The sequence below is a fragment of the Pongo pygmaeus genome, chromosome 16, assembly GCF_028885625.2.
Source record: "Pongo pygmaeus isolate AG05252 chromosome 16, NHGRI_mPonPyg2-v2.0_pri, whole genome shotgun sequence".
Classification (NCBI taxonomy): Eukaryota; Metazoa; Chordata; class Mammalia; order Primates; family Hominidae; genus Pongo; species Pongo pygmaeus.
The window spans coordinates 44,405,935-44,425,969 of record NC_072389.2 but is presented as its reverse complement, the minus strand read 5'-3'; the positions used below and the strand labels follow the sequence as shown (position 1 = coordinate 44,425,969).

The window sequence follows — 20,035 nt, the reverse complement described above, 5'->3', positions numbered from 1 at the left end:
TAGAAGTTTGAGGCTGCAGTGAGCTGTGATTGTGCCACTGCACCCCACCCTGGGTACTGGAACAAAACTTGTTTCTGTTAATAATAACACTTAAAAACATATATCTAATCAATACAGTTTCCATTTTTAATGGAAACATTAAAATCCATCTTATAGGTAAAAAGACTTAAGCCCGAAGAAGTGCTTTGAAACACCATTTGAATATGCATTTGGAGTTCTCTTGGCAGGTCTCTCCCAATGTCTCCTCCCAGCACGGTTTCCTCCCTCTCTTTGTTATGTAACAAGAACAGTCTAAAATGTCTTCCATTGCAGTCAACATTTCATTCATTTTACATGCTTTTCCCTTTATCTCACTAGGCACTTGGCTGTATTGCTTTCCCAAAGCTGTTGACCATGTAGAAGGTGAATGTGTTCCATGGGCCTATTCCTACCTTTTCCCTCTGAGTTGCATGTGCACAGTTGCATCTGATGTGATTTGTCATAAGTGAATAGATGTCAGTGTCCCATGCTGCCTTCCTTCTCTCCTTTTCCTTCCCTCCTGGTTCCCTTGCCAGAAACAATGTATGTGTTTTGTGGAGTCCGTCTTACCCAAGGCCAGATGCCCTTGGCTGAACTCCAGGATGCATCCTGATCCTGTTTACAGGCGAGGAAGGACCAAGTCTGTGGCTCTGGAGAGATTGTGGGAGCACGAGAGTTAATCATCGTAGGCACATGTCACATCAAAACAAGCACATCCTTAGCCGGCTTCCTCTGGAGTTTGATGTCATGAACAGTGTGTTGTTTCCTGATGCTGAAGCCACAACAGATCTATATTATGTTGGTTTCCATCTCCTGAATTAAAATTGCCTCCTGCAAGGAAACAATGAATACTGAGAAGGCTGAACACGTTACTGGCCACATGTTCTTTCTCATCTCTGCATACTTCTAAAATGGAAACAGACCAATTTTTCTCCAATGCTATTCTGTCTCCTGAACTACCTCTTTGTAAACATTTCCTAAGGGCTTTCGTTTAATCAGGAGTCTATTTCCCAGGGATTTCAAGTGTGTACCTGACCTGGGTTTGTGAGCAAGGGAACCCAGACAGGATCAAAAATATTTTTTAAAAATGAATACTTAAAAGCTTGGATTTGAGAGCCACACTTTCTTTAAAACATAAATGGTGATAAATGTGTTTTCATTTTATTTGAGAATTGGTTTTTCTCAAACTTAATAACAGTAAAATGACTTTAGAATGAGAGAAAAGTAAATACATGGCTGAATCCTTCAGGTTTCAATCCTTCATTTATTCATTTATCATCTAATCAGAGAATATTGCTTGAATATTTGCTATCCGCCAGTCATTGTGCTAGATGCTGGGGAGGGTCAGTGCTGCCAAGCAATATACAGGCAACATAATTTGTTTAATTTTGCATTTCACAGCTCTTCACTGAGATTTTTAAAAAATACTTTAATAAAATGTAATAAACAGCTGTTGGGAAAAATAAAGATAGAAAATTATATGAAGTAAAAAGTAAAAGTGTCTCCTCCCCAATTTCCCTAGAGTTAGATTTACTGGTCATTTGAATAATATTTTTTGTCTCAATATACTTTCTATATATTTACAATATTCCAGAATTTTTTTACACAAATGGGTTAATATTATACAAAATTGCCTGGAAACATTTTTATTTACCAGTGTTTTATGGGCTGTTTGTACTAGCGGAGTGTGATTTTCTTTATTACTTTTAATGCTAGGCAATATGCCATTGGGTGAATGTACTGAAATGTATTAAACCTGTACCCTATTGGAGACAATGTAGGTTTATTTTGCCCCTGTTGCTGTTGTTCTTTTCTGGTTTTTTGGTTTCTTTCAACTGGCAAACAATACCACAGTGAACTTCCTTGCACACTTATCTTTATACACATTCCTAAAATTGTGGAATTGTCGGGTAACACATGTTTTTTAAAGTTTGACAAAAACTGTCCTCCAAAAATTTGCATTGATATTATTGGTGTATGAAAATTCTTATTTTCCTGTAGGCTCTCCAACATAATTTTATATTGCTAATTAATAATTTGATATTTGCCAACTAATATGCAGTTTTAAAATCTTTGCCATTGTCTTAGTCCATTTCGCTACTATAATAGAGTATCTGAGACTGAGGAATTTATTAAAAAAAGAAATTTATTTCTTGCAATTCTGGAGGCTGGGAAGTCCAAGATCTATGTACCAGCAGGTTTGGTGTCTGGTGAAGATTCATCCCTTACAGATGGTGCTGTCCATATGTCCTGGGATGGCAGAAGGGACCGGAGAGCAAAAGGGCTAGGTCATTTTTACCTCCCTGTACCTCTTTAGTTCACCTCCCTGAAAGCTATTATATTTAAACATCATTTACACATCATTCTAAGAAAATAAGCACTTATCTCTATTTCTTGATTTATTCATTTTTAATATCCATTCTAGTTACAGAAGAGTAAGAATTTAAATCATTTACATGCCCTTTTCCTCCCCACATTCCCACTGTTAATTTTTTAAAAATTAATTTATTAATTTAATCAAGTAATTCAATATTTTGTTAACTTTTATTTCTAAGCTATTTAGATACTATCTTTTAATTCCCGATATGTAGGAAGAAGTAATTAGCACCCCTCTAAATTCATCAATCTAGCAACACTTTTATTCTGTCAAAGTCCTTTTTGTACCTAAGGGTTCTGTGCTTTCCCTTACATGGATCTTGAAAATTGAAAGCCAATAAATAGAAGTTGTAATATTTTAATTTCAAACTATTGTTCAAGATAAGCTAATTAAACCTGAAGATTTGGGAATGTAATACCATGTTGTAAACCTATGCCACACAAATGAGAATGTTAAAAGCCTCAACTTCGAAAAATTCTCTTTTTGTTCATTTTATTTGTGTAACCTTCAAGTGCAGCTTCTTTTTTTCTTCCTCCTAGAGTTTCTAATTGCCTTTCTTTTGTCTGATTAAATAATAGCTTATAATTATATTTTTCTTACCACCTTCTCCACTGTTCTCTTCCTGAAATTTATCAGCGGAGAATTGTGGTATATTCAGGTTTTCTACATCTTCTATAGTCTTTCTTGATAAATTAAATTTTAAAAATTATTTCACCCATATCTTCAATTTATGTGAGTAGAGTAATTCCTTATATATCCTCTGTGTCTTTGATTATGCTGTCTTTCACAATTTTACTTTTGTGTAATTATTTGATTTTTTTCTTGAGCAAACTCGTATTTATTATTCATGTCCTGAATTTATTTTTCCACTCCATTTGTTCCTATTTTCTCATTCCTTAATTTCTGGTTTTGTCTTTATTGTCTCTTTCATTTTTCTTGAGATCTTACTGTTGTTATGTTTCTAACTTCTAGAGTTAATATGAAGTTTTCTATATACAATTAGTATCTGTGATATTGTGATATAATAAGAAATATATATTGGTCTCTGCCCCTAGTATCTGGCACAGTATTCTTAAAACTCTTATGATTTCCTGAGTGATAGGGGTGCTAGGTGCATCTTTGGTTATAATATTTGATCTTTGACCCTGGTTCCTGACATAGAGCTCCTAATTCCTTGGAATTTCCTGGGTGATAGGAGTGTCTCTTGTTTCAGTGAGGCAATTTTTGGTGGTCTTTGGGGTGAGAGCTGGTCACCAGAAAGACCAAGCCATGATGGGAAGTTTCACCCCCACCCACCATCCTCCATGAAGGGGAGAGAGGCTGGAGGTTGAATTAATAATTGATCATGCCTACGTAATGAAGCTGCCACAGAAATCTCTGAACTACAGGGTTTGGCAAACTCCCAGGTTGCTGAACACAAGGAGGTGCTGGGCAAATGGTGTGTCCTGGAGCAGGCATGGAAGCTCCACGCCCCTTCCCCCATACCTTGCCCTATATGTCTCTTCCATCTGACTGTTCATCTTTATCCTTTGCAATATCCTTTATAATAAAAGTAGAAATGTTTTTCCTTGAATTCTGGTGAGCCACCCTAGCAAATTATAAAACCCAAGGAGTGGGTTGTGGGAACCCTGAACTATAGTTGGCTGGCCAGAAACACAGGTCACAACCTGGGGTTGGCTGTTGGCCTCTGAAGTGGGAGCAGTTTTGTGGTACTTGTGGGACTGAGTCTTTAACTTGTTGTGTTAGTCTGTTCTCATGCTGCTAATTTAATTTATTTATTTTATTATTATTATTATAATTTAGGTTTTATAGTACATGTGCGCAATGTGCAGGTAAGTTACATATGTATACATGTGCCATGCTGGTGTGCTGCACCCACTAACTCGTCATCTAGCAGTAGGTATATCTCTCAATGCTATCCCTCCCCCCTCCCCCCACCCCACAACAGTCCCCGAAGTGTGATGTTCCCCTTCCTGTGTCCATGTGTTCTCATTGTTCAATTTCCACCTATGAGTGAGAATATGCGGTGTTTGGTTTTTTTGTTCTTGCGATAGTTTACTGAGAATGATGATTTCCAATTTCATCCATGTCCCTACAAAGGACATGAGCTCATCATTTTTTATGGCTGCATAGTATTCCACAGTGTATATGTGCCACATTTTCTTAATCCAGTCTATCATTGTTGGACATTTGGGTTGGTTCCAAGTCTTTGCTATTGTGAATAATGCCGCAATAAACATACGTGTGCATGTGTCTTTATAGCAGCATGATTTATAGTCCTTTGGGTATATACCCAATAATGGGATGGCTGGGTCGAATGGAATTTCTAGTTCTAGATCCCTGAGGAATCGCCACACTGACTTCCACAAGGGTTGAACTAGTTTACAGTCCCACCAACAGTGTAAAAGTGTTCCTATTTCTCCACATCCTCTCCAGCACCTGTTGTTTCCTGATTTTTGAATGATTGCCATTCTAACTGGTGTGAGATGGTATCTCATTGTGGTTTTGATTTGCATTTCTCTGATGGCCAGTGATGGTGAGCATTTTTTCATGTGTTTTTTGGCTGCATAAATGTCTTCTTTTGAGAAGTGTCTGTTCATGTCCTTCGCCCACTTTTTGATGAGATTGTTTGTTTTTTTCTTGTAAATTTGTTGGAGTTCATTGTAGATTCTGGATATTAGCCCTTTGTCATATGAGTAGGTTGCAAAAATTTTCTCCCATTTTGTAGATTGCCTATTCACTCTGATGGTAGTTTCCTTTGCTGTGCAGAAGCTCTTTAGTTTAATTAGATCCCATTTGTCAATTTTGGCTTTTGTTGCCATTGCTTTTGGTGTTTTAGACATGAAGTCCTTGCCCATGCCTATGTCCTGAATGGTAATGCCTAGGTTTTCTTCTAGGGTTTTTATGGTTTTAGGTCTAACATTTAAGTCTTTAATCCATCTTGAATTGATTTTTGTATAAGGTGTAAGGAAGGGATCCAGTTTCAGCTTTCTACATATGGCTAGCCAGTTTTCCCAGCACCATTTATTAAATAGGGAATCCTTTCCCCATTTCTTGTCTTTCTCAGGTTTGTCAAAGATCAGATAGTTGTGGATATGTGGCATTATTTCTGAGGGCTCTGTTCTGTTCCATTGATCTATATCTCTGTTTTGGTACCAGTACCATGCTGTTTTGTTTACTGTAGCCTTGTAGTATAGTTTGAAGTCAGGTAGTGTGATGCCTCCAGCTTTGTTCTTTTGGCTTAGGATTGACTTGGCAATGCGGGCTCTTTTTTGGTTCCATATGAACTTTAAAGTAGTTTTTTCCAATTCTGTGAAGAAAGTCATTGGTAGCTTGATGGGGATGGCATTGAATCTGTAAATTACCTTGGGAAGGATGGCCATTTTCACGATATTGATTCTTCCTACCCATCATGCTGCTAATAAAGACATACCTGAGACTGGGTAATTTATAAGCAAAAGAGGTTTCACTGACTCACAGTTCAGCATGGCTGGGGAAGCCTCAGGACGCTTACAATCATTTCAGAAGGGGAAGCAAACATGTCCTTCCTTACACGGAGGCAGCAAGGAGAAGTGTTGAGCAAAAGGTGGGAAAGCCCCTTATAAAACCGTCAGACCTCAGGAGAACTCACTCACTATCATGAGAACAGCAGCATGGGGGTAAACTATTTATTCCTGTTTTCTCATTCCTACCCAGTGCCTCCCATGACACTTGGGGATTATGGGAACTACATTCAAGATGAGATTTGGGTGGGGACACAGCCAAACCATATCACCTGTGGAATCTAATGCCAGGTAAATAGCATCGGAGTTGAGTTAAATTGTAGGACACTCAGCTGGGGTCCAGCTGGAGAGTTGCTTGTTGTGTGGGGAAACTCCCTGCTCTTCTAGTATGACACCTGTTGTTAGAAGTGTTCTATGCTTTCTGATATTGGAAAGGTGAGTGTGAGAGTGGGAAAAACAGTTTGGTTTTTCCTATCTCTTGGCAGTATCCAAGATTGATCTCCAGACCTATGAGAAAAAACAAAAATACCTGGGGAATCCTATGTAGCATGATAAATAGTTTATTTTTATAACATCAGTTTTTAAGTTTTTTTTTTTTTTTTTGAGACAGGATCTCACTCTGTCACTCAGGCTGAAATGCAGTGGCACCATCATAGTTCTCCATAACCTCGAATTCCTAGGCTCAAGCAATTCTCCCACATCAGCCTCCTGAATAGCTGAGACTGCAGGTGCATGCCACCGTTCCCAGCTGATTTTTAATTTTTTCTTGTAGAGACAGGGTCTCACGAAGTTGCCCAGGCTGGTTCAGCAGGAAACATTAATCATTTATGGGTACAACAAATACCAATGTCTTTTGCACCCCGAATACCTTTGGCACTGGAACAGGAGGGAAATTGAAAGTATCACGTTTGGGAACTCCCTCTGCAACATGCTGTCTTATACACTAACCCTTGCCTTTCTCCTTCTGCTCTCACCCTTCTGATTTGCTTCCTGTGATTTGAAAATGGATTATTATAATTGTTTATTATTTTTCTTCATGAGAGCAACCCCAAAATATTATTTTGGAAATTATTCATGGCTTTGGATTAAGCCTTAATCTCTTATCAACTCTATCAATTAGGATTCTATCAAGAAACATACAGGATAGTAAAAATAGGCAATACAAAGAGAATTTGATAAAGGGAGTTATTTACAAAGGTACGGGTAGCATGTCAAAAAATGACAAAGAATAGTTCAGAAGCTTAAGCTAATGGTAGTACTGCTACTATCTCCAGGCCTCAAGGGGTGAGGCAAGGCAAAGATTACTAGGACCTGAGGCAGAGAGTACTGTGTAGAGAGGGCCAGCTGACAGGAACTGTGCTCTCAGATTTGGGGGATCAGCCAGCCAGGCTTGGCCCTGGAGGGAAGAAGCCAGTGGAATAAATATCCTAATTTATTCTCCTCTTCAGACTTCTGTCACTACTTCCCATGGTCTGACGCTGATGAAAAGCAAGAGGGCAATAGTGCTGTTGACATAACCTATGATTACATTCTTTATTTTTTTTGGGATGGAGTATCGCCTTTTTGCCCAGGCTGGAGTTCAATGGTCCAATCTCGACTTACTGCAACCTCTGCCTCCCGGGTTCAAACAATTCTCCTGCCTCAGCCTCTCAAGTAGCTGGGATTACAGGCACCTGCCACCATGCCCAGCTAATTTTTGTATTTTTAGTAGAGATGGGGTTTCATAATGTTGGCCAGGCTGGTCTCGAACTCCTGACCTCGTGATCTGCCCACCTCGGCCTCCCAAAGTGATGAATAAAATCTTATGGGGCAGAGAACAAGTTGGAGAAAGAAAGGGCAAACGACAGATACTCAATACACTCACCTTCCCAGGGACCACTCATTTTAATCCTGCTCAGTCTCCAAAATTCATCCATTCAACTTGTCTGCAATAACTTTGTGGAGTTCTCTTACCACTTAAATTCCAATAATTACCTTCCTTTTAAAAATATTTTGGTGACAAGTTCAATTTTTTAAATAGGTATACAGCTATTCAGATTTTCTATTTCTTCTTTTGTCTCCTTGGTTAAGTTGTTTTCAAGGAACTTATCTGTTTCATCTAAGTCATCCAACTTATTCCACAGGGTTGTTTATAACATCCATTTATTATACTTTTTATTATGTGCAGGATCTGTAGTGATACATTCTCTTTCATTTCTGATATTGGAAAGGCGTGCTTTTTTTCTTTTACCTTGATCAGTCTTGCCTAGATGTTTGTCAATTTGATTAATAGCTTTGAAGAACCAACTGTTGGTTTTATTCATTTTCTCTATTATTTGTTTTCTATTTCATCAATATCTTTACTATTTCCTTTTTCTACTTAACGTGCTCTGCTTTATCTAGCTTCTAAATGTGGGAACTTAGATTATTACTTAAAAACCTTTCTTCTTTTCTAATATAAGCATTTAAAAGCCATAAATTTCCCTCTAACCATTGGCTGCATAACACACATTTTTGTGTATTGCATTTTCACTGTTTTTTAGTTTGAAATATTTTCTAATTTGTCTTGTGATTCATTCTTTGGCTTATGGGTTAGCTAGAAATGTATTGTTTAATTTCCAAATCTTTGGGGATTCAGTAGGAATCTAATTTGTATTGATTTCTGATTTGATTTTCAAGATTTCAATTATTTGAAATTTATTGAACATTACATTTTAATGGGGCAGCATTTTTTATCTTGGTAAATGTTACGTATGTTCTTGAGAAGACTATTATTCTCTGTTAAGTGTAATATTCTATACACATCAATTAGGTAAAGGAGATTGATAGTATTGTTAACAACTTCTATATCTTTACTGATTTTTTTGTCAACTTGTCCTATAAATCATTAATGGGTATTCTATAAATCAATAAGTGGGGGGCGAAAATGTCTAAATATAATTGTGGGTTTATCTAATTATTCCTTTAGTTGTGTTTGTTTTTGCATTATTTCTTTTGAAGCTCTCTTATTAGGTACATGAACAATTAAGATTGTTGTTTTCTTGATTGACTCCATTATCATTATATTTCCCTCTTCTTTATTGCAATACTAAGTACTATAGCTACACTATCATTCTTATACTTATTGTTTGCATGTTATAACCTTTCTTCATCCTGCTACTTTCAAGCTATCTGTATCTTTATGTGTAAAACTAAGCAGTTGTAGACAGCCTATGTTGAGTCTCATTTTTTAAATCCAATCTAACAATCTCTACCTTTTAACTGAAGTGTGCTTCATTTTCATTTTATGTAATTATTGACATGGTTGTGTTTAAGTCTAACAGCTTGCTATTTTTTTCTATTTTTCTCATGTTTTTGTTGTTCTGTTCTTCCTTTCCTTTTTAGGGGGACTTTTAGGGCCTAATGAAATAGGTATTTTAGTATCCCATCCTATCTCCTCTATTGACTTTTTAGCTAAAACTTCTTGCATTTGTTTATTTAGTGGTTACACTAGGGTTTAAAATATGCATGCTTAACTTAACTCCTTTCTACTTAGAGATACTGTTGTAATACTTCAAATAAACATGAGAAAGTTATATATAATTTAACTTTAGGATTGAAAGTTAATTCCATCCATTAGTTAATGTTATCATATATTTGCCTTTAAGTACATTGTAACCCTCCAATTAAAATGTTTCTTTTTTTGCTTTAAGGAATCAATTTTCTTTTTAAAAAATTGAGAAAAAAGTATTTTATATTTATAATTTCTGGGTTTTTTTTTAACCTTTCTGTAAGTTTGAGGTTTTTTTTTTTAATTGTTTAAAAAAATTTTTGTGGGTGCATATTAGGTATATATATTTTTAGGGTACATGAGATACTTTGATAGAGGTAGGCAATAATTAATAATAACATTGTGGAAAATGAGGTATCCATCCCCTCAAGCATTTATCCTTTGTGTTACAAACAATACAATTATACTCTTTTAGTTATTTTAAGATGGATGATTAAATTATTATTGACTATAGTCACCCTGTTGTGCTATCAAATACTAGGTCTTATTCATTCTTTCTAACTGTATATTTTTTGGTACTCATTAACTATCTCTACTCCTCCCCCTTTCCCCAGCTACATTTCCCAGCCTCTGGTAACCATCCTTCTACTCTCTATCTGTATGAGTTCAATTGTTTTGAGTTTTAGCAACCACAAATAAGTGAGAACATGTGAAGTTTGTCTTTCTGTGCTTGACTTATTTCACTGAACATAATGATCTCCAGTTCCATCCATATTATTGCAAATGACTGGATCTCATTCTTTTTTTTTTTTTTAACTAAATAAACTATTTTTATTTTTGGCAGTTATTATAATTTTCTCTAACTTGCAAGGCATTTATCCCAACTTTTTATTTTGAAAATTTTCATATGTATACAAAAGTTTAAAGAATTGGTCACTGAACAAGAATATATCCACCATTGAGATTTAATATTAATTACATATCTGGCTATATTTAATTACTCACATATCCATTTATCTATTCTTCCTCTACATATCTATCAATCAATTCTGATACATTTTAAAGTAAATATTACTGACGGATCTCATTCTTTATGGATAAATAGTACTCCATTGTGTATATGTACCACATTTTCTTTATCCAGTCATCTGTTGGTGGAGATTTAGATTGCTTGCAAATCTTGGCTATTCTGAACAGTGCTGCAACAAATTTAGGAGTGCAGACATCTCTTTGATATACCAATTTCCTTTCTTTTGGGTATATACCTAGCAGTGGGATTGCTGAATCATATTGGTATCCCTATTTTTAGTTTTTTGAGGACCCCCTAATCTGTTCTGTATAGTGGTTGTACTAATTTACATTCTCACCAACAGTGTATGAGGGTTCTGTTTTCTCCATAACCTCGCTAGCATTTATTGCCTGTCTTTTGAATAAAAACCATCTTAACTGGGATGAGATTGTATGTCTTTGTAGTTTTTATCTGCTTTTCTCTGATAATCATCAGTGATGCTAAGCACTTTTCATATGCCTGTTTGCCATTTGTGTGCCTTCTTTTGAGAAACGTCTGTTCAAATCTTTTGCCCATGTTTAATTTGGATTATTAGATTTTTTTCCTATAAAGTTGTTGGAGCTCTTTATATATTCTCGTTATTAATCTGTTGTCACATGGGTAATTTGCAAATATTTTCTTCCATTCTGTGGGTTGTCTCTTCACTTTGTTGATTGTTTCCTTCACTGTGCACAAGCTTTTTAACTTGATGTGATCCCACTTGTCCATTTTTGCTTTGGTTGCTTGTGCTTGTGGGATATTACTCAAGACATTTTTGCCCAGACCAACATTCTGGAGGGTATCTGTGACTTTTTCTTGTAGTAGTTTCATAGTTTGAGGTCTTAGATTTAAATCTTTAATCCATTTTGATTTGACTTTTGTATATGATGAGAGATAGCCACCAAGTTTCATCCCTCTGAATTTGGATATCCAGTTTTCCCAGGATCATTTATTGAAGAAACCATCATTTCTCCAATGTATGTTGCTGGCACCTCTGTTGAAAATGAGTTCTGCATTACAGTGTAGGTGCATGGATTTGTTTCTGGGTTCTCTATTCTGTTCCTTTGGTCTATATGTCTGTTCTTATGCCAGTACCATGCTTTTGTTAGTATAGCTCTGTAGTATAATTTGAAGTCAGGTAATGTGATTCTTCCAGTTTTGTTCTTTTTTCCCTCCGGATAGTTTTGGTTATCCTCATTTTTTTGTGGTTTCATATAAATTTCAAGATTGCTTTTTCTATTTCTGTGAAGAATGTCATGGGTATTTTGATAGGGAATGCATTGCATCTGTAGATTGCTTTGGGTAGTATGGGCATTTTAACAACACTCATTCTTCCAATCCATGAACACGGAATATCTTTCCATTTTTTGGTATCCCCCTCAATTTCTTTCATCAGTGCTTCAGGTTTTTCACTGTATAGACCTTTTACTTCTTTGGCTATGTTAATTCCTAGACATTTAGTTTTATTTATAGCTATTATAAATGAGATTATGTTTTTGAGTTGTTTTTCACATTGTTAACTTTGGCATATAGAAATGCTGCTGATTTTCGTATGTTGATTTTATATCTGCAACTTTCCTGAATTTGTTTCTCAGTTCTAATAGTTTTTTGGGGGAGTCTAAGTTTTTCCATATGTAAGATCGTGTCATCTGCAAACAAGGATAATTTGACTTCTTCTTTTCCAATGTGGATGCCTTTTATATCTTTCTCTTATCTGATTGCTCTAGCTAGGACTTCCATAACTCTGTTGAATAGGATTGGTGAGATACCGCATCCTTATCTCATGCTGGTTTTCGAGGGGAATGTTTCCAGCTTTTGCCCATTCAGTATGATGTTGGACATGGGTTTTTCATAGATGGCTCTTATTATCTTGAAGTATGTCCCTACAATGCCTAGTTTGCTGAGAGTTTTCAACACAAAGTGATGTTGAATTTTATCAAAAGTCTTTTCTGTACCCATTGAGATGATCATGTGGCTTTTGTTTTTAGTTCTGTTTAAGTGATGAGTCACATTTGTTGATCTGCATATATTGAATCAACCTCACATCCCAGGGAGAAAGCCTGTTTGTGGTGGATGAGCTTTTTGATGTGCTGCTGGATTCAGTTTGCTAGTATTTTACGAAGGATTTTTGCATCTATGTTCGTCAAGAATATTGGCCTGAATTTTCCTTTATTTTGCTGTGTCTAAACTGATTAATTAAAAATAAATGGATTAATAGCAGTGTTTTAAGACAAAACTGTAACCTATATGACTTAAAGTTTTATATGTTTACTTAGTATTTCTCTTACATGTAGTTTAGATTTTTCATTTCTTAATAACAGAATTGCATGATTTTTCCCAAAAATCAGTTTTCATTTTGATTGATATCTATATTGTATATTTACTTTATTTACTTTGTATTATTTATGTCTTAAGAAATAGCAAATTTCTTAAAACTTAGATTATAAACTTCTGTGACCTCTTCTCTTCCTTTTGTTCAATGGGAATACCCAGCACCATTTCTTTACAGCAAATATCTACGTAGTAAGGGAAGTGTGATAGTGCAGGACATCAACATTTTGGTGCTAAATTAAGATTGTCTGGATTTGGATCTCACTTCTGGCACTTAACAACTGTGAAATCTTGATCAATTTTTCTATTTTCTTAAAGCCTCATCCATAAAATAAGGATAATCATTATGCTATCTCCTAGTAGGTGTTTTAAAAGATGGTTTTAATCCATACAAAAGCACTTGACTTAAGTCTGGTACGTAGAATGTATTAATAATATCCAGTCCTTAAAATACAATATTGATTTATTATGTAAAAAATGAAACAAGAAGAGGCAGCATAGGAGAATGGAAAAGAGACAGAAAGTGTCTGTTTTGCTGCTAACTCTGCCTCTTATTATTTGTGTGATCTCAGCTAAACCCTTTAAACTTTCCAATATGCACTATCTTGTAAAATGAGCAGAAAAGGTCATCCTTGCCTGCTTCACAATTTTGTGCAAGAATCAATCAGGCTAGCATTTTATAGCTTATATAATAATAATAAAAAGAAAACTTTATGCAAAAAGGGAAATACAAACAATTTAATGAGACAGTGGGGCTGGGCACAGTGGCTCATGCCTGTAATCCCAGCACTTTGGGAGGCCAAGGCAGGTGGATCACCTGAGGTCGAAAGTTCAAGACCAGCCTGACCAACATAAAGAAACCCTGTCTCTACTAAAAATACAAAATTAGCCGGTTGTGGTGGCGCATGCCTGTAATCCCAGCTACTTGGGAGGCTGAGGCAGGAGAATCTCTTGAACCCAGGAGGTGGAGATTGTGGTGAGCTGAGATCGCGCCTTTGCACTCCAGCCTGGGCAACAAGAGGGAAACTCCATCTCAAAAATAATAATAATAATAATAAGACAATGATTTGATAAATGGGTCAATCCTAATATTTCTCTACCAGAATCACTCTACTATAAAAAAATTTAAAAAATAAAAAAAATAAAAAGTTTATTTCCTCAGCTTTGTCCTGGGATGGTTCCCTTGTGAGCTGCCAGTTTCTTCTAGGTGAACCACTGCTTTGTGAGGAAAGAAATGCTTAGTCTTATCTGAAATTTGATGAGGATTTACATATTTCATTAGAAAAATTATAAAAAAAAAGTTGCACATTTCAAATATAGATACAACACATATGCTTCATATGCACGTGGCACACGTGTGAGCATAAATGTGTGTTTCTGTTTAAAGAACAACATACTTGAAAAAGCAAACTGTAGTTATAAAGCCCAAATTGTGGAAATTTAAAGTAAGGGCTGGACTCCGATGACATTCTTAATTGCTCAAAAAGTTCTTTCAGGATATTGCCAGATGTTATGACCTGTTGCCAAAAGAATCTTGATTTTTCCAGACATGTGTATACGATGCAGATATTTTGTCCCATTCTCTAGGAAGAAGCGTTCTTGGGATGATAGTTCCAGAGGGAGAACTGGGGCACCTCTCAGTACCTGCTCTGCTGTGTGGAATCCAGTCAGGTGGTAGAAACCACACTAGTAATTTGAAGAAGGAAATTTAATATAAAGAGTTGTCAACTAGGTAAACAGTTGAGTTCAAAAAGGAATATAGAGATTTCTATGGTTTAGTTGGGGTAGCAGCTATAGAAAGTAATCACTATCCTTAGGGTTTAGGGAAAAATAAACAAGGGAGGCAGAAAGGGTGGGTGAAATTTTAAAAGGGTAAACAGACTGCTGTTTTTAGCATAGGAGTTTTTTTGTATGGCAATTGCTATGAAATATGACATTCCTGAGGCCATTTTATATCTGGGAGTTTCTGGAATACCACCTGAAATTACTACTTTAGGAGGAAATAAGATATTTTCCCTCAAAATGTTTTTTTTTTTCTAAATCTAAGCAATGAAAACAATTGACAGAACCACAAACTGTGTGCCGCAGAGTTTCACTTACCACATAATGAATTCATGGATTCCCCACTCCCCAATATTCACTGACTTGAATGTAGAAAGTTCTAGGCTTTGTCCTCTGCGAGATATAATGATGTGAATTCCTTTAACTTGGTATCTCTGAGGGGAAAGAAAAATACTTAAAAGTCACTGTAATACAAAGTAGAATGTGGTTAAGAGTTACATAAAGATAGTAGATACATGCAGAAGAAAAGTTACAAGAATTTCTATTTGTCTATGGGCTTTACCGTCTTCGTGGCACTTTTCATACGGTTCATCTCATTGGGGTTATGAAAATAACTATGAATAGGCTAGATATTATTATCCCTATTTTACACATGAGGAATACGAGGTTTAAAAGTGACTTCCTCCCAAATCTCCCAAGTAATAATTGGCAGAGTAGGGATTTAAACCATACCTCTTGAAACCCAACCACTTGGTCTTCCTAAAGCAACTCAGTACTCTCAGAAAATTGTTAAACTACTTATCATAAGTAAGACTCCATTTTGATATTGGAAGACACCATCCATTTTGTCATTCAGAGGCCCCACACTTCAAAAGTTAAATGGGGTAGAGGAACATGTTAACTAATAGAGAACCTGCACAGAAAAGCAAGTAAAGTCCCCATTGAGGTGAAACAGTAGGAAACTTTTTGAACAGCTGAAAATGATCCCTGCAGAAGAAGTGAATAAAACTCTCAGGCTGGGGTGGGCACAGCTGGATCTCCCTTGCTAACTGCATGATTTCTGGCCTCCTTCCTAGAAACTCCCTGACACGTTTCTGGAAGCTCAGTCACAAAGTCAGGGGAAGGTTATCTGAGACAGAGCCATTCTGATGTACTTGAGAGGATCTTCTCTTCCCCAGCCAATAGCCTGTCTCACAGCGGGTGTCACAACTGCTGAGTCACTTGCTGAGCGAATAGCTCAAAGACAAGCTCCCATTGATCAGGCTGCCCAGAACAAAACCATTCCAGTCCCTCAAGAATTTAAGCCACTTGTAAGCTGCATTCTTTACATTCAGCTCATAACATAGCTCTGCGTAGGTCCCCTTGCTCCACGTAACACTTTACATTTCTGGTCATGGGCACACATGACCTTCTGCATTCTTTTCCCTTGAATAGATGCTTTTACTCTGGAGAGTTTAAGCATATTCTTATCTAGTCGATAGCATTACCTGCACGCAGCCAAGTCTTGCTCCTTTTAGGGAGTGGTATTTTTTCACCTGGAACAGTTAGCCTTTTCTTTTAGTGGTGCATCTCCCCGGAGCACAAGAAGAGCCCTCAAGGAGAGGGGCTTCGGGAAATCCATGGCTGTGCATTACCTCTGTTTTGTTCATCTCTCTCTGCTTCATCACATCTCACAGGTTATTTGTCCTGTTGGACCAAAACATCGCCACGGTAAAGAACCTTTCAGCCAGGGACATGTTGGCTAAAGAGAGTTGTAAGTAACTGTTACTGGCCCATGTTTTATTTCAAAGCTCTTTGGGTCAGACTTATTTCACCCATCTCAAAAAGTTATTCCCTCTAATCCCATTAATGAATATGCTAGAGTAGAAGGCAAAATTCAGAGCAGGCAACAAAATGTAATGTAGTGGGCACAAATTAAATACTGATTCAACTGGGTTTAGATTCAATTAAGTTATCAATTTTGAAATAGAGATTTTCCACTAATATGGAAAATATTTTCAATTATAAATTCTTAACGAAGATATTCACTTTAACATTTCTTTTTTTTTTTTTGAGGCAGAGTCTCGCTCTATTGCCCAGGCTGGAGTGCAGTGGTGCGATCTCGGCTAACTGCAATCTCCACCTCGTGGACTCAAGCAATTCTCCTGCCTCAGCTTCCCAAGTAGCTGGGACTACAGGCACGCATCACCACATCTGGCTAATTTTTGTACTTTCAGTAGAGATAGGGTTTTGCCATGTTGCCCAGGCTGGTCTTGAATGCCTGAGGTCAAGTGATTCCCCTGCTTTGGCCTCCCTAAGTGCTGGGATTACAGGCATGAGCGACCGCGCCCAGACACTTTAACATTTTTTTTTAATTGCACCATAGGGCTTAGAGATCTTTGCATATAGTAGATACTTACTATGTACCCATTATACATGAATGAATGGATGAACTAATGATGAATGTAAATTCCCATGCTTGAATCTGAATAAACTTATAGACACACGATAGAGAAATGCCTTGATAGGAGCATTTCTTTTATTTACTATATTCTTAAAATACAATTTATATTTTAATTGAATACATTAAAAGTGCAGATATATTAGGTCAATACTTACAATACACGAATTCTTACTGTGTGTCTTACAATATGTAAAACATTGTAATAGGTTCTGTGGGGACCTCAAAGATTAAACAGACATTGAAATTACTGTAAAGGGACTTAGATACAAATCGCGTAATAAAAAGGGAAGATGATTAATGATTTAAGGGGTCTGTGAAGCATCTCCTGCAGGAATTGGACATCTCTTCTGATCTCCCAAAGCTTTGAGATTCCTGTACCCATCACAGGCAATAGCGGCAAAGCAGTTCATTTCTTCCCTCTCCAATCACAGAAACGTCTGTTGTTAAGTAAGCTGTCATTCTCCTCATAAACAAAAACAAAAACAAAAAACCTGTTCTGCTGTGTCTATGAGAGAACTCACACTGCCCAGCCGTCTTCCTGAAAAGTTGTTCTTATTACCTCATTAAATGATATGATATCCCCTTTTCTGTGTAAAGTTATTTGTCCCCTCAAGTGATATATTTGAGTGTCTACTGTCTCCCAGTCCAGGATAATGAATTTATTTTGCACTTTCAGCTTCAATGCAGTGTAAGCAGATTAGGGTCCATCCTCACACCTAAACAGTATGATGTAAAGCAGAGCTTTCTGTTTTCTCTTCTACCACATATCACATGCTTTGTTAGCTCTTTGTCAATGTGATTAGGAAACCACACCGCTAATCTAGTGGGAGTGCAGGTGTTTTTTTTGATGCAATGCCAATTGATTGATGGCTAAATATTACTAAATATCCCTGGGAAAACATTACCTCATACGAGGAACAAAGCTATAACCATTGCTGTATTTAACACACAAATTCCACAAGAAACCTCTTTGTTCTTCCTGACAGATCTTGATTAATTTCATTTTCATTTTTCAGAATAAAAACTGCATATCAGTGTTGGTTATGTTTGCTCACCAACTTCATGATATGCAAACATTCAGAACATTTATTTAAGAAAATAGGTTGTGTATTTTCACACTACCTACACACTATGGACCAGATATCTAAAACTGGTGCTGTCAGAATTCAAAAACCATGGCTGGTAGACCTGGTTGCTCAGTGTAATATGAGTAGGCACATGTATTAATTGTTCCCTAGAACAATCATTAATGGAGTCTACAATTTATGTCACCTTATTCCTGCAATGATTTTTAAATAAAAGGAATGAGCAGCAAGAGTATAAATATACTTGCATATTGTTTGCCAGAAAAGCTTTCATCCTTAGGTGATCTCCCATCTAGAGTCCATTCTCAATGTCAATGTTATTCTGCTTTCTCTTCTTTGATCCTTCTGTCTTTTCCTAATTGAGTCTCCTATGTCAGAAATATCCAGCAATCTGGGACATCAGAAAAAAAATTTTTAGACTACTACGACCCTTGGACCAAATTTTGAAAACAAAAATTATTGTCATCTTAATCCCAAATATGCCAAAGCCTTCCTTCTCTTATATTTAAAGGGAACTTCCAACTTTCTATTAGATATTTTTCACTTTGGGTTTTTATTTTCTATTGCTATTATGTTAAAAAAAAAGTCAAAGAATCAGTTTCTTTCCATAGGAAGTTATTCATATATTGTTTCAAATCCTGTTATGTGGTTTTTCCCAGCTAACATGATTTTTCATTGCTAGAGGTCAGAGGAATATACACTGAAAATTATTACTTTGATTTAAAGTGACTCTAGAAAAATGGTCAATGGTTTATGGTGTTTCCCTGTGTGTGGAATGATGATAGGCCTGGGAATTGTATGAGAGAAGTTCAGGTAGGGGAATTGAGAGACTGAAAAGATGGAAGTTGCTAGAGGGATGAGACGGAGGTGAACTTCACTTTTATAATGGGGTAGAGCTGTCTATGTGCTGAATGCAGTAATGCTATTACAATTCATGATTAGCATCTCCCGAGAAGCTGGTGTGGATGGTCCTCTACACCCAACTGAACTGCAGAATTACAGATGCAGGAGCATATTTTCTATAAATTGTAGCCCAAGGTCTACTTGAGTGAACTTTGACATTCAATTCAAATTGGTTTTTTAGACTTACACTTCTGTCTCAAAGAGTACAATTCTGGCCTTGACAACTTCCATGTATATGCGTATGTGTATGTGTATGTGTATGTATATGTATATGTATGTGTATGTGTATGTGTATATGTATATGTATATGTATAGTGTGTGTCAAATCTTTGAATGCAGGGCCAAGAAGTCAGGTGAAATTTCTTACCTGAAGAATTTTCTTCAAAGGCTTAAAAAATTATCAAACCCATAAACATGACTGAGCTGCCACATTTGTAGGAGAAATCATATAACCATGACTCAATAACTTCAACTTTGATATTTATGATGCTCAGTCATGAAATCTCTTTGCCTCCTGATTCCTATGCCATATGTTCTTCTCTACTTCAACTATCATGAGCCCCACCTAAGAGCTCCTCATTTTATTGAGGCTCTAGACTCATTTAAGATCTGATAATAAGCTTCTTAACTATTTCATAGTCTCCCATTCCTAACGTAACTGTGTTTTCTGACCTCAAAATATATTGAGCACCTACTCTACACCAGGCCCTCTTCTAAGTACTGTGAGCATAGTAGTGGACTTAAAACTAGTGTCCTTTTTATGACAGAGCCCAGAGTCCAGTGGGAGGAACAGACAAATCAGTATTTTATCTATAGTGTTACTTATATATAACCCACACACATATATAAAAATATATATGTGTATATATAAAGATGTATATAAGGATATATATGTATATATATACACATTTTTATATATGTATATATATTCACATTTTTATATATGTGTGTGTTATTCTTATATCCTCATATATATCTACACACATACACATATAAGGATATAAAGATAACACACATATATAAAAATATGTGTATTTATATATGTGTGTATATATATCCTTTTATACATCCATATA

At 36.3% G+C, this 20,035-nt stretch overlaps 1 long non-coding RNA gene across 1 annotated transcript in view; it reads right to left on the bottom strand.

Annotated features, from left to right (window-relative positions):
- The window catches only part of LOC134738282 (uncharacterized), a 28,028-nt gene extending 12,374 nt beyond the window's left edge, over window positions 1-15,654 (bottom strand). The window contains exons 1-3 of the long non-coding RNA XR_010123944.1: window positions 15,261-15,654; window positions 14,847-14,962; window positions 589-849 (exon numbers count right to left, since the gene is read on the bottom strand). This is a non-coding gene — a long non-coding RNA (uncharacterized LOC134738282). The remainder of the gene's footprint in view (window positions 1-588; window positions 850-14,846; window positions 14,963-15,260) is intronic.
- Window positions 15,655-20,035: the final 4,381 nt, after the last annotated feature.